The sequence below is a fragment of the Capsicum annuum genome, unplaced genomic scaffold (assembly GCF_002878395.1).
Source record: "Capsicum annuum cultivar UCD-10X-F1 unplaced genomic scaffold, UCD10Xv1.1 ctg4211, whole genome shotgun sequence".
Lineage (NCBI taxonomy): Eukaryota > Viridiplantae > Streptophyta > Magnoliopsida > Solanales > Solanaceae > Capsicum > Capsicum annuum.
Window position 1 is genome coordinate 30,272 of NW_025849492.1, and position 11,906 is coordinate 42,177.

At 34.3% G+C, this 11,906-nt stretch overlaps 1 long non-coding RNA gene across 1 annotated transcript; it reads right to left on the bottom strand.

Moving 5' to 3' along the window:
* Positions 1 to 485: 485 nt before the first annotated feature.
* Positions 486 to 4,609, bottom strand: LOC107873621. The gene is made up of 3 exons (XR_007049931.1): positions 2,821 to 4,609; positions 953 to 1,018; positions 486 to 746 (listed from the first exon to the last, which is right to left on the bottom strand). It is a non-coding gene; the product is annotated as an uncharacterized LOC107873621 (long non-coding RNA).
* Positions 4,610 to 11,906: the final 7,297 nt, after the last annotated feature.

Genomic DNA, 11,906 nt, shown 5'->3' on the forward strand with positions numbered 1-11,906 from the left:
CCATCCTACACCTTATCCATAATCTGAGCTTTAATTTTAAGTGGATCATCAAATTCATTCCACATGTTAATATTATTTACAACCCACTTTAATTTTAAGCAATCACACACTAATATTCCTCAAAAGTGTGAAAGTAGACTGCGTGCTTCCCCAAATGGTTCAGCATAAACATCAAACTTAACCATGATATGTTCTTTCACCTGTTAAATTCAGTACTTCCTTAGCTTCCACTTTGATTTTCTTGACACTATTTCTTGAATCTATTGTAAGTAAATAGATTGGGTAAAGCTATGAGAGACATTACATTGGCTTAGAAAGGTCTATGTAGTATGTATTGATAGTCTGAAGTATTTATTTATTACATCTATGACCCAATGCATATTCAATTCATCTCTAGAATGTTTTTGGGATGCATCCTCATCTATTGGAGCTAGTTTTGATAAGTCCTGATTTGTTGGAGTCGAATGTGATGTAGAATGAACTGATCGAGATGACTATGATGAGTCTTGATTTGTCATACCTAGATGTGATGTAGAGTGAATTGATCGAGATGGCTGTGATGAGTTCGGACCAACCGAATATGAATGTGATGAGTCCCGACAAATAGGAGATGGCTGTGATGAGTTTCGACCAACAAGTGATAGCTGTGATGAGTCCCGACGAACAGGAGATGGTTGTGATGAGTCCCGACGAACCGGTGATGGATGTGATGAGTCCCGACCAATAGGAGATGGCTGTGATGAGTCCTGACCAATCAGAGATGGACATAATGTCAAGTGATCTGTTGGAGATGGTTGTGATTCAGGGAAAACAGTCGGATCCGAATGTGGAGTGTGCTGATCTATAAAAGCTGGATGGGATGTTGAATAAACTGGTCGAGATGGTTGTGGTACATGTTGAATTGGCGGAGACAGGTTTGTTTTGTCCAAAAAAGAAGGTGTTGATTCAGTACCTTGTAATGCAGATACCAACGGACCTAGTTTTTGCTTTTTCTGCAACCACTTGAACCTTGGCATATCTGCAGTAAACAATGTAGTGTTTAGTAAGATGACATCTGGGAAGTTACACCTCACAGTAGTAACACTATAACACAACTACAGTATACTTCACTTAAGCACATTAATCAAATAATTATATGCAACCGTTACAATATTTGGCTTTTGAGTACAGTTATATCTGGCACTATTTGATAAACTTGTGTTTATTTCCCTTTTAATCAAATTGATCACAAGGAACCAAGAAAAGTTATAATTCTGGGAGGAATCTGTAACCGTTAATGTACTGACTTATTCCAAATTTCCTATCTGCCTTTTCATACCAAAATCATTTTACAAAAATGAATGTCTTCACGTTACTGTTACTAGTTAATTTTAACTGCAAGAATACTAGAAAGGAAATAAGAACTACGACAGAAAGGACAATGTGTTGTATACTTGAGAACTACCAGAGGAAGGATGGAGTTGAGATTCCTGAAGTTCTAAGGCCATACATGGGTGGGAAGACATTCATGCCTTTCCAGGCCCCTCCAGCAAAAGAAGCTAAAGGAAAGTTTATAGCACTCACAGAACCTTAAACCGAGGTGCCTGATTGCCCCTCAGAACGGCTTACAAGACTCCCAACAAACAGAAAACTTTCTTAAAAAAACAAGGTGACTTTTGGGACCGGAGATTAGTGGCATGCTCCTACTATAACTGCAAACATGGCATTTGTCAGAGTTGTTTCACAGACAGGAATGTCCCTGTTTACCATAGAGCATACACCGTGAACCTTGGTAGGTGATTAATCCCCTTGGCAAATGGAATTGGAAAATAGATGTTGTTCCTAATCCTGACGCTCCATAGGCTTAATGGAAATGATAATTTTCTGTTAAAAGAGATGTTGAGATACCCAAGCTTGACGCATCGTTTGGAGTAGGAAATTGTGAAACTTGCTTGGCTATTACAAATGTATATATCAGATTAGCAGAATATTTTCGTGGGCTTTTGTATGTTTTCCAGTAATTTCTTTCTCTCTTGTCATGAGGAGTCGCTTTGATGACGCAGTACGGCAAATCCCACCTACATCTGCGGAGCCGGATTAGCATGATGATCCAAAATATTAGGTGGCCCACGGGCATAGAAAAAAAGAAAGACAATTAAAAAACAATTGTATGACCGATAGTAGTACATGGCTTGTTTGATGCTTCTTAGGTAATAAAATATGGGGCCTTGATTATCTTAATTCTTTCTGCAGTTAGTTTCTTTCTTGATAAAAGTGTCAACTAGGAGCAAGCAGTAACACATTTCTTAATCTAATTGGGAAGAACAAAAATTACGCACTAAATTTTTCCGCAATAAATCACTTCATATTAAAGCTGCATAATCAAGTAGTAACCAACAACAAATATTTGGCTAAGATGAATGTAATAGAATTCTCCTAATGTCCAAATAACATTTTAACCAACAAGAGTAGAGATCCCAAAATAAAATAAAATGCACAACAACAACACTATAAGTCTAAAGTAAATACTACAAACAAATATGTTGAATACAGTGCAAAATACAGAAGCTTTTAGAGCTTCAAACCAAACTTAAAAGTACTAAATATTAATGTAGCAAGCAATATAGTTAAGGTATAAGCAGCATACAGGTTTACTCTTAAGGTATAGAATTGTTATATAATTTTCTCATTTTTTTCTCTGAATTCTTCAGTTGTTAGATATTGCATGACAATCTTTCCAATCATTCACATACCAGAAGATCTTTTCATGATTAAACACTAAGAATGAAGAAACAAAATAAATGTATTTTCCTAATAAAAATGAGAAAACCACTCCGTTACCTGGATCCCAAAGAAGTTTCTATGAACAGTACAATCAAGACCCCAATCAGTTCCTGTCCTCCAGTTTTTTTCCCTGAGATAAGAAACCACATAACATACCAGAAGATCCTTTCATAATTAAGAACTAAGAATGAAGAAACAAAACAAATGTATCTGCTTAATCAAAATGAGAAAATCACTCCGTTACTTGGATGCCATAGAAGTTTTGTGAATTGTACAATCAAGACCCCCAATCAGTTCCTGTTCTCTAGTTTTTTGCCTTGAGATAAGAAACCACATAACATACCAGAAGATCCTTTCATGATTAAACACTAAGAATGGAAAAACAAAACAAATGTATCAAGAATTATATAAAGAATAAAGATAACTTTCTTAGCCAAAAAATAAGAATTCTTTGAAAAAAACCACTAATCAAGCGAGAAAAACAAAGTGCCAAAGGCAACTAAAAAATAATGATATATCTATTCAGTCATATGCCCCTCTATTGTAATTTGGACGTTCTCGTAATCAACGTCAAAACAATTATTCAAATTTTTGTTGGTATGGCTCATTCTCATATTTTTCCTCTTCATCAACCTCTCCCATGTTAGATAAATCTCTTGGTTTTAGATGTACAACCACACTTAATTTGGAAAAGTTGACACAATTAAACTTCTAAGCATCTATTTTGAATCCTCTGTTCCGAGTAGTGTCATCCCACTGGCATTTAAAAAGAACAACCCTAAATTAGCCAAAATAATTAAGCTCAATAATATCTTTCAACTTTCTATAATATGGCAGGTCTGCTAGTGTTGCATGTCTATCTGCACTAGATGCGACACAAGAAGTGTTAGAGACAAGAAAAACTACACTATTTTGAGTGTTTAATCCTTGTTCTCTAGACAAAGTTCGGAATTTGAATCCATTAATGTTATAAGTGCTGAATCTTCTTGCATCTCGGGCTGGACCTTAGGCTGAGAACTTCATATTATCAGAGATGGTATCTGTTATATCCGGATTCGTAATCTAAACATATAAAGCACTTATATCAAAAATTATAAATTGATATAAGAAAGTTATATTAAAAAAATTCTAATATCATTCACTCACTCTCTTAGGAAACCAATCAGTGAACTCTTTACTAAATCTTCTCTCTTCCTCTGTTGAAACTCTTTGGCCTCTTGTACTTCTTTTGATGTAATCTCTAAATTCACTATAAGGCATTATAATTAGCAATTTTAATTAAATTTCTAAAAACATATTGCACAAATCGAATCAATGTATATTTCTTACTCAATAAATGGATTCACGGCCACACAATTAAGTAACACATATCGATGAGCTTGTTTTTACTCCAAATGAGTCAATGATTCTTTTATGAAGTCTCCAACATGCTTACCATGTTGAGGGAACATACTTGACTTTTCAGAAGCCTCATTTTGTCTTGGTTCATCATTTACATGTTTAGGTCAATTTAACCTTTACTCAATTTCCTCAAAATAACCAGAATAAAGAGTAAGAGCTTCTTCCACTATGTAACCTTCAGCTATGTAACCTTGTTCTTATGATTTGTTCCCTACAAGGGACTTAAAATGGCCAACTATCTATACCCATAAATATTAATGTGTAAGACGAAGCATTTAAGTTGAAATACTACTGCAAAATCAACTAAAATGATTTTGAATAACGAATATCTTACCTTTCAACGGAATATATCCAGCAATAATGTACCGAGCCACCTTTTTTTTTACCTCATCAACTAGATGAACAGTTAGATGAATCATTACAGTATAAAATAATGAAGGAAACAAAATCTCTAAATGGAAAAGAGTTTCCACAATTCAATTTTGTAGCTTGTTTAAGTCTGCAAGACTTAAATTTTTCAATCAAAACTGCTTGAAAAATGAAGAAAACTCAACCAAAGTTGCAACAACCTGTCTTGGAAGCACATTGCGAATTGCAATGGGTAAAAACTGTTGCATAATAATGCGATAATCATAGATTTTTAGTCCACTTTTTTTTAATCCAAATCAATACGATGAGATATATTCTTGAATAACCATCCGGCACTAAAATATTCTTTAAAGTCTTGAGGAAGGCCAATTTCTTATTCATGGATTTACAAATGCAACAAGTTTACAGTCATCATTCTCGTCGACCCAAAGATCACGCCTTATGCCCATATATTGTTGATCTCTTCAAGCCTTAGCATGATCCTTTGACTTTTCTTTATCATTTAACAAAGTGTACATAACATTGTCAAACACATTCTTTCTAATATGCGTTGGATCTAAATTATCGGGCAACAGATTAAACTCCCTAATATGGAAAATCAAAGAATATGCTTTTGTTCTTCCATTGTTGTGTTGCATTTTTTTGAACATTCTTTTTCCTATTTCTTTTCTGCAACTCTGATTATCTTCCAAATATGACATTGATATGTTTCAGCTACTATAAAATTTTGACCCAGATAACGTTTTTGGAGGGGCTCTCTCTTCCACATTTTCATCATAACGATGTCTCATCAGTCTAAATTTATCATTTCTTGTCAAGAATTGGCGGTGGCCAATAAAACACCACTTTCTACTATAACTAAATCGACAAGGCTCTGTATCAAAATTACATGAAGGACATGCAAGACCAATATGTGTGTTCTAACCATATAAGATATGAAGTCCAGGAAAATTGCTAACTGTCCACATAAGTGTTGCTCATATTTTGATCATTTCATTCATTGATGAATCAGAAGTATCCACACCTTCCCTCCACAACTCATTCAACTCCTTAATAAGTGGTTGTAGATATACATCTATGTTATTACCTCTGTACGTGAACCTGAATGATCATTGAGAGGATAAAAATTTGGCTGCTTCATACACAACCAAGGAGGAAGATTGTATGGAAACAAAACCACAGGCCAAGTGTTGTAGTTAGTATTTATCGATCCAAAAGGATTGAAACCATCACCAGCTATTCCTAATCGAACATTTCAAGGATCATAAGAAAATTCAGGATAATTTGTATCAAGCCTTTTCCATACTTCACTATATCGAGGGTTCCTTCAGATTCCATCTTTGTTATCATCCTCCACATGCCATTTCATATGCTCTGCAATTTTAGAGCACATAAACAATCTTTGTAATCTTCGTTTTAATGGAAAGTATCACCAAACTTCTGCTGGCTTTTTTTACTTCTTGTTTTGTTTCTTCTTTTGTTTCTTACTTGTACTAGGAGCATGATCTAGATTGCTATCCTTCACAGGCTTCCATCTAGAAGTGTGACAGTACTTGAATGATTCTGCATTAACATCATCTTCCCAGTACAATATACAATACTTTGGGGAAGCATCTATCTTGATATAATAAAGACACAACTTGTTGATGGTTTTCTTAGCCTCATAAAAAGATATAGGGATCTTTGCAAATTTAAATGCATCCCAAAGTAGATTTAGCAGCATTGTCATTCCCTTATTACAAAAATTCCAACTTTGAGTACTTGGATCCTTCATACAAATCTTTACTTCCGTCTTTAAGGAATTCAAAATAATCTTTATTATTTGAACCAGAAAAATCATGTAAAGTTTCTTCTTCTTGTGATGGGCCTGCATCAACAGCCTCATGCTTTAAACCCTTGAATGCTTCATTAATCAATAATTCAACAGATTTTTAAAAGGTGGTGCATCTTAAGCGACCTCTATGTTTCTGAAATTAGGAAAAACATTCATTTCTCTATGCATAACCCATGTGACGTAATATTGAGGAAAATCCTTGTCCATCAAATGGTGAAACATCACATTTTTTGATTTCCACTTTGTAAAAAAACATATAGGACATGTGCACTTTATTTTATCTCCTTTAGCTCCATTGGTAAATGCCAAATCCAGAAACTAATTCAAACCTGGTAAATACTCTGGTGTGTTTCTTGACATTTCAAGATTTATTCATTGAAGAATTTAATGAATATGTAAAATATCACCTATAAGATTTCATAAAGAAGAAATTCATAAATGAAAGCCCAAAATATCACTGACTATCATTAACAAGGCACGATATAGAAAAGGATGACTAGAAGGATATCCAATATGATCTCAGCCAATATCTCAAAGATCATAATTCATGCCTTCAGTCTCAAAACATACTTCAAAGTTAGTAAAACAGTAATAACTAGGTTCATATTCAAATATCTATAGATTAGGGAAGCAAGAACTAGGATGGGTAAAGCAGAAGAACTGTGAGACTAAGCCCTTCCACATAAAATCGGAAAACTACAACCTTATACAACAAGCTAACGAACAACATATAATATAATTATAAAAAAAAACTAAAATTTTGTAGGGAACAATAATATAAGAACTGCAAATATAGATTATGGTATAGTCTGTGACAATTCTCATAACAAACTGATGAGCATCGTAGCAAGCAATGCAATTCGGCATGCAATCAAAACTACAACTATTTGAAAGTAGTGCAATGATATGAAAATCAAACATTAATTTTTAACGAGAACCAGAGTAACAGTAATCAAATAATAACTGGAAGAAAGGGATCTATGATCATAGTTAGCTCCCTTAAACACCGATGAGGATGCAACAATCTACAACCAACGACAAGGCATTTTCTTCTAATACAAAGCACTTGGATACAAGATTCAGTAACTATGCCATTTTCGCTATTTACCAAATATTCAGCATCAAATACTGCAACAAATAAAAGCAACATTGATTATCTCTGAAAAGCATTTCATATTGGTCATAATCAAAGAATAACATGAATTATGGCAGAACCTTGATTTTCAATAAATTTCGAAGTCAACTAGTATGCTTGAGTATAACAAATTTTGCAGCAGGGAAAACAGGTGAGCAGAAACCATCCACTTATAAAATAAAACTACAACTGATAGTATCCTACGCTTTTCAGTATACAATATTATATCTCACTTTTGAATGCATAAAATACCTACAGTCCTATCATTTGAATAAAAATATCAGCATAGGAGCTAGTGGGCGATTTACCGTATGTAGTTTGCAATAGTTCCAACTCACAACTTGTAGTCTAGAAGCAAAATCTTCAATATTCTCAAACTCCTCCCCACATGATAAACAAATGTAAATACATTTTGCAAATAGAATACCATTACACACGAGATAATCAACAAGTGATAATCTTACATTCTATACCCTAAATCACATTAAAATCTGCGATATCTATGATGAAAAGATCTACCCCAGTATCATGCCCTAATATATTTAGACCACTAGATCAATACACTTAATCTACTACTAAAGAAATACCTACAGTATTAGATATATACATAGGTTCATCATAAGTTTAACATAACAAATTCAACCTGTGATATTTATGAATAGGTAGATCCGAGATCAAATAGATAGACAATTGACCCAGTGAAATCCCACAAAGTGGAGTATGGGGAGGGTAGAGCGTATGCAGACCTTACCCCTACCACATGGAGGTACAGAAGCCGTTTCAAGAATTGGATCTCTAATAGGTAAAGAATATTTTAAAATGATCTACTTATTTTTGTCTTTGCACCAAGGTCAAAAGAAAAAAAAATGTGATGTTTCAAGCTGTGGGGTAGAGAAATTTGGAACAGTAAGATGATTATTTCAGTTTTTTTCCTGCAAAACTGAACTAGGAAAAGAAAAAGAACTAGCAATTGCTTAGATTCGCGAAAATTGCTTTTGAGCCAGCCCATGATCAATATGATATTGTAAATACACCCTATTACATGTTCCCTGACTTTAAGGGAATCCCTTGAAGTGCAGGCGTTCATGACATTTCTAATCGACTATCCTGTAATTTTTATCAAGATTTCAATAGTTAATATGATTTCGCCAATTATGGTTGGGTACTTCAACCATGGATGCATAACGGTAAGAGCATTTAATTAGAAAATAGGTAAACATTACTGAATTGGTAGATACGAGATCAAATATTACCAAATTTAGATGATGACAGGCTAAGATAGTACCTGTGATAACTATATATGAATCCACGTCCTCTACCCTACTAGGAAAATTATAAATTGGCAACGTTAGTCTTCGTAATCAATTTTGAAAACATGTGCGTCTACATAATATTCATATTATAAGTTGATTTAGACTTGTGGAGATTGTTAGCTGTGAATACAGATGATGCTATCTTACAGTTTATTGATAGGGTTAAGTTATATATATACTATTGACCTAATGACTATGGTGGGGATCATGTCACGACCCCGAATTCTGAAGCTAGGACTGGCATCAAACGAGCCACAACCCGCTAGGCAAACCATTACATTCAATAACCAAACTCAAATTAAAGTCTGAATTCTCATTCATTCTATCACATCCTGAGACGACTGATTAGGATTCCCTCATCATAATCATACGTTTTAACATATTTTGTGGGACATGTTAAAGTAATAGGATGCAGCAATTGCATAGCTTCACTGAAATCTAATGCAAGAATCCTAATACCCTAACACCACCTATAGACTATAATAATTGAGCCTATACCAGCTAACCCTACTGCCAATCCTACCTAATCATGGAGAAATATGTAATAAAGTGCACCAACTCACTACACCCAAAGAACCCCTAAAGGGAAATGGCATGTGAGATGGTCATGATGAACCAAAATGGCCACCAAAACTTAACAGATCAAAATATGAAGTCTGGCCTAAGCTCTAATTGCTCTGCTATCTGTATGCTCTCCATAATGCTAGATATGATGACCTCAATTGCAATGGCCGGCCGACGTAGTCAATTTGGGGAAATGGAGTCAATTTTTATTTTTTTTGGGGGGGGGGGGGGGAGAGAGACTGATTTGGGGGAAATGAGAGAGAGGGAGATTTGCAGGGAATGAAAGTTGTGAATTAAAAAGTGAGGAAAATTTTTGGCCAAGTAAAAAAAAAGAGGAAATTTTTTAGTGGATAAAGCGTTATTTTTTCAATTGATTGTGGGGAGTTAAAACCCCCATAATTTATAACGGAGATTTAAACTCTCGCAAATTGATAAATTTTAGCGGTAAATTTTTAACCCCCGCACTTTATATAAATTTACGGAGGTTAAAATAACCTCCGCAATTTAACACGTTTTTTGTAGTGTTATGTACTTCCACAGTGGAGGGTTATGAAATTTTGAAAAGGCATGTGATGGTGAAACAAAGCCAATAAAAACAGACGCGTATTTCACACCGTATTCATCCAAGATAACGGTACTGGAAAACGTCTTCAAAAGAATGAAAATTCAAATTCCCTATCTCAATTTTACAAGAATGATGGACTACATAAAAGATGGCCATGCATTGTTATCGAGTAAACCAAATTTGACGGATAAGGAGAGAAGATAACAATGGATATAACAAAATTGTAGTCATCAGAGTCTTCCTAAAAACAAAGACTATGCTCCATGGAATCTTAGGTTTTATTTTTTTTAAGAATTGTGATAAAAGTATATTTCAAAAAATATTTAATAGTTTTGTCAAATGTTCAAGAAAATATGTTGATTTTGATTCTAAATAAAATCAATGAAACTATTATAATTTTTATAAAATGTTTTTGAAATATACACTGCAAATTTAAAAACTAAATGTATGTTTAGGATCATTCATTATTGTTCCGTTATTTAAAATCGTGTAGTGACTGTGAATAATTTCTTGGGAGGGATTACCAACCCTGGAGATGCTCTAATCGATACAAATTAGGATTAGTTATGTTGTTGGGTACTATGTAGTTTTGATGATTAACAAACTGACACATGAATGAAATATGTTACTTGAGCTGGTCCACGCATAGGAAAGCAGATTTCCAGTTTCACTGATAGATGCAGACAAGATTGCTTAAAGACAAGAACGAATAAGCAAGTCTAATTCTGATATACTTAAGCTACTGATCATGTGGGGAATATAACAAGTTGAATTTGATTCAAACACTTAATGATAAGGGAAAGCAATTTGAGTTGAAAAAGGAGTCCTACGTGAAGAAGGAGATTCAATTCTGAGTATATCTTGAAGATTCTTATTTGTGGGAGGAGAAAGATTCTGATAAATAAGCATGTACTGATTTAAAATAGTTGGAGTTTTACTACAACACTAAGGAGACAAGAGTTGGAATTAAAGAAAGAGTCTCACTTGAAGTAGAACTCTATGTAATGATAGGTTTGACTAGAGGAGGAGTTTAAAATAAAGAATGACTCTTTGGAGAGCTGTGCTTAAATAGAAGATGCAACAGTCAGAATATAACACGCACTTAAAAAGAAAAAGGCACAATCGATAGATTAACTTTACAAAGTGCTACTCAATCACTGAAGAAACACGTTGAAGAACCTGGTCCTCAGTATAGAATCCAGACAAGAGTTTTAGCATTGATTTTTAGAGTTGGTCATTGTGTTTGAACTATTGATGTAATTTTAGTTTCAGTGTGTTTTAAACTGAATTAGGATCTAGTCTTTGAGTTTGGGAAAACTCAGAGACCTTGGGAAAGCATACCTTCGGAGGTGTGTGTGTAGTTACAAACTAGAGTTTATAATTCCTAGTTGTTGTGTTATATAGATTACAGTTTATAATTCCTAGTTGTTGAGTTATAGGGATTAGAGTTTATAATTTCTATTTGTTGGTTACAAGAGTTTTGTAATCAGTCGTTGTTGAGGCTCAGAGTTATTTAGTGAAGTTGGAGTTAAATCTTGTAGAGGCACAGGTCGTGGTTTTTTACACCTTTTTGAGCCGGGTGTTTTCCAAGTAAAACTCATTGTGTTCTTCACTTTCTGTTTTACTTCTTCCTTCGAACATGTTAGTAGAAAACGCCACCCGTTCAATCAATAAGCAGCAGTTAGCCAAAAATAAGATAATCAGTAGGGCACGAATTCTTAACAAGTGGTATCAGAGCCAGGTTGTCTTAAAAAGGGCTAGAACCTCAGACAAAGATCAATGTGATAAATTTCGCACCACCTACTGGTAACAGTGAAGGTCAATCTACTATTAGACCTCCAGTCGTTGATGGTTCTCACTTTATTTGGCAGAAAGCTAGGATGGAAACATTCATTCAAGGTGAAGACTACGAGTTATGGGATAGGATCACTAATTGTCCTACTATTCCAATGAAGTTAGAAT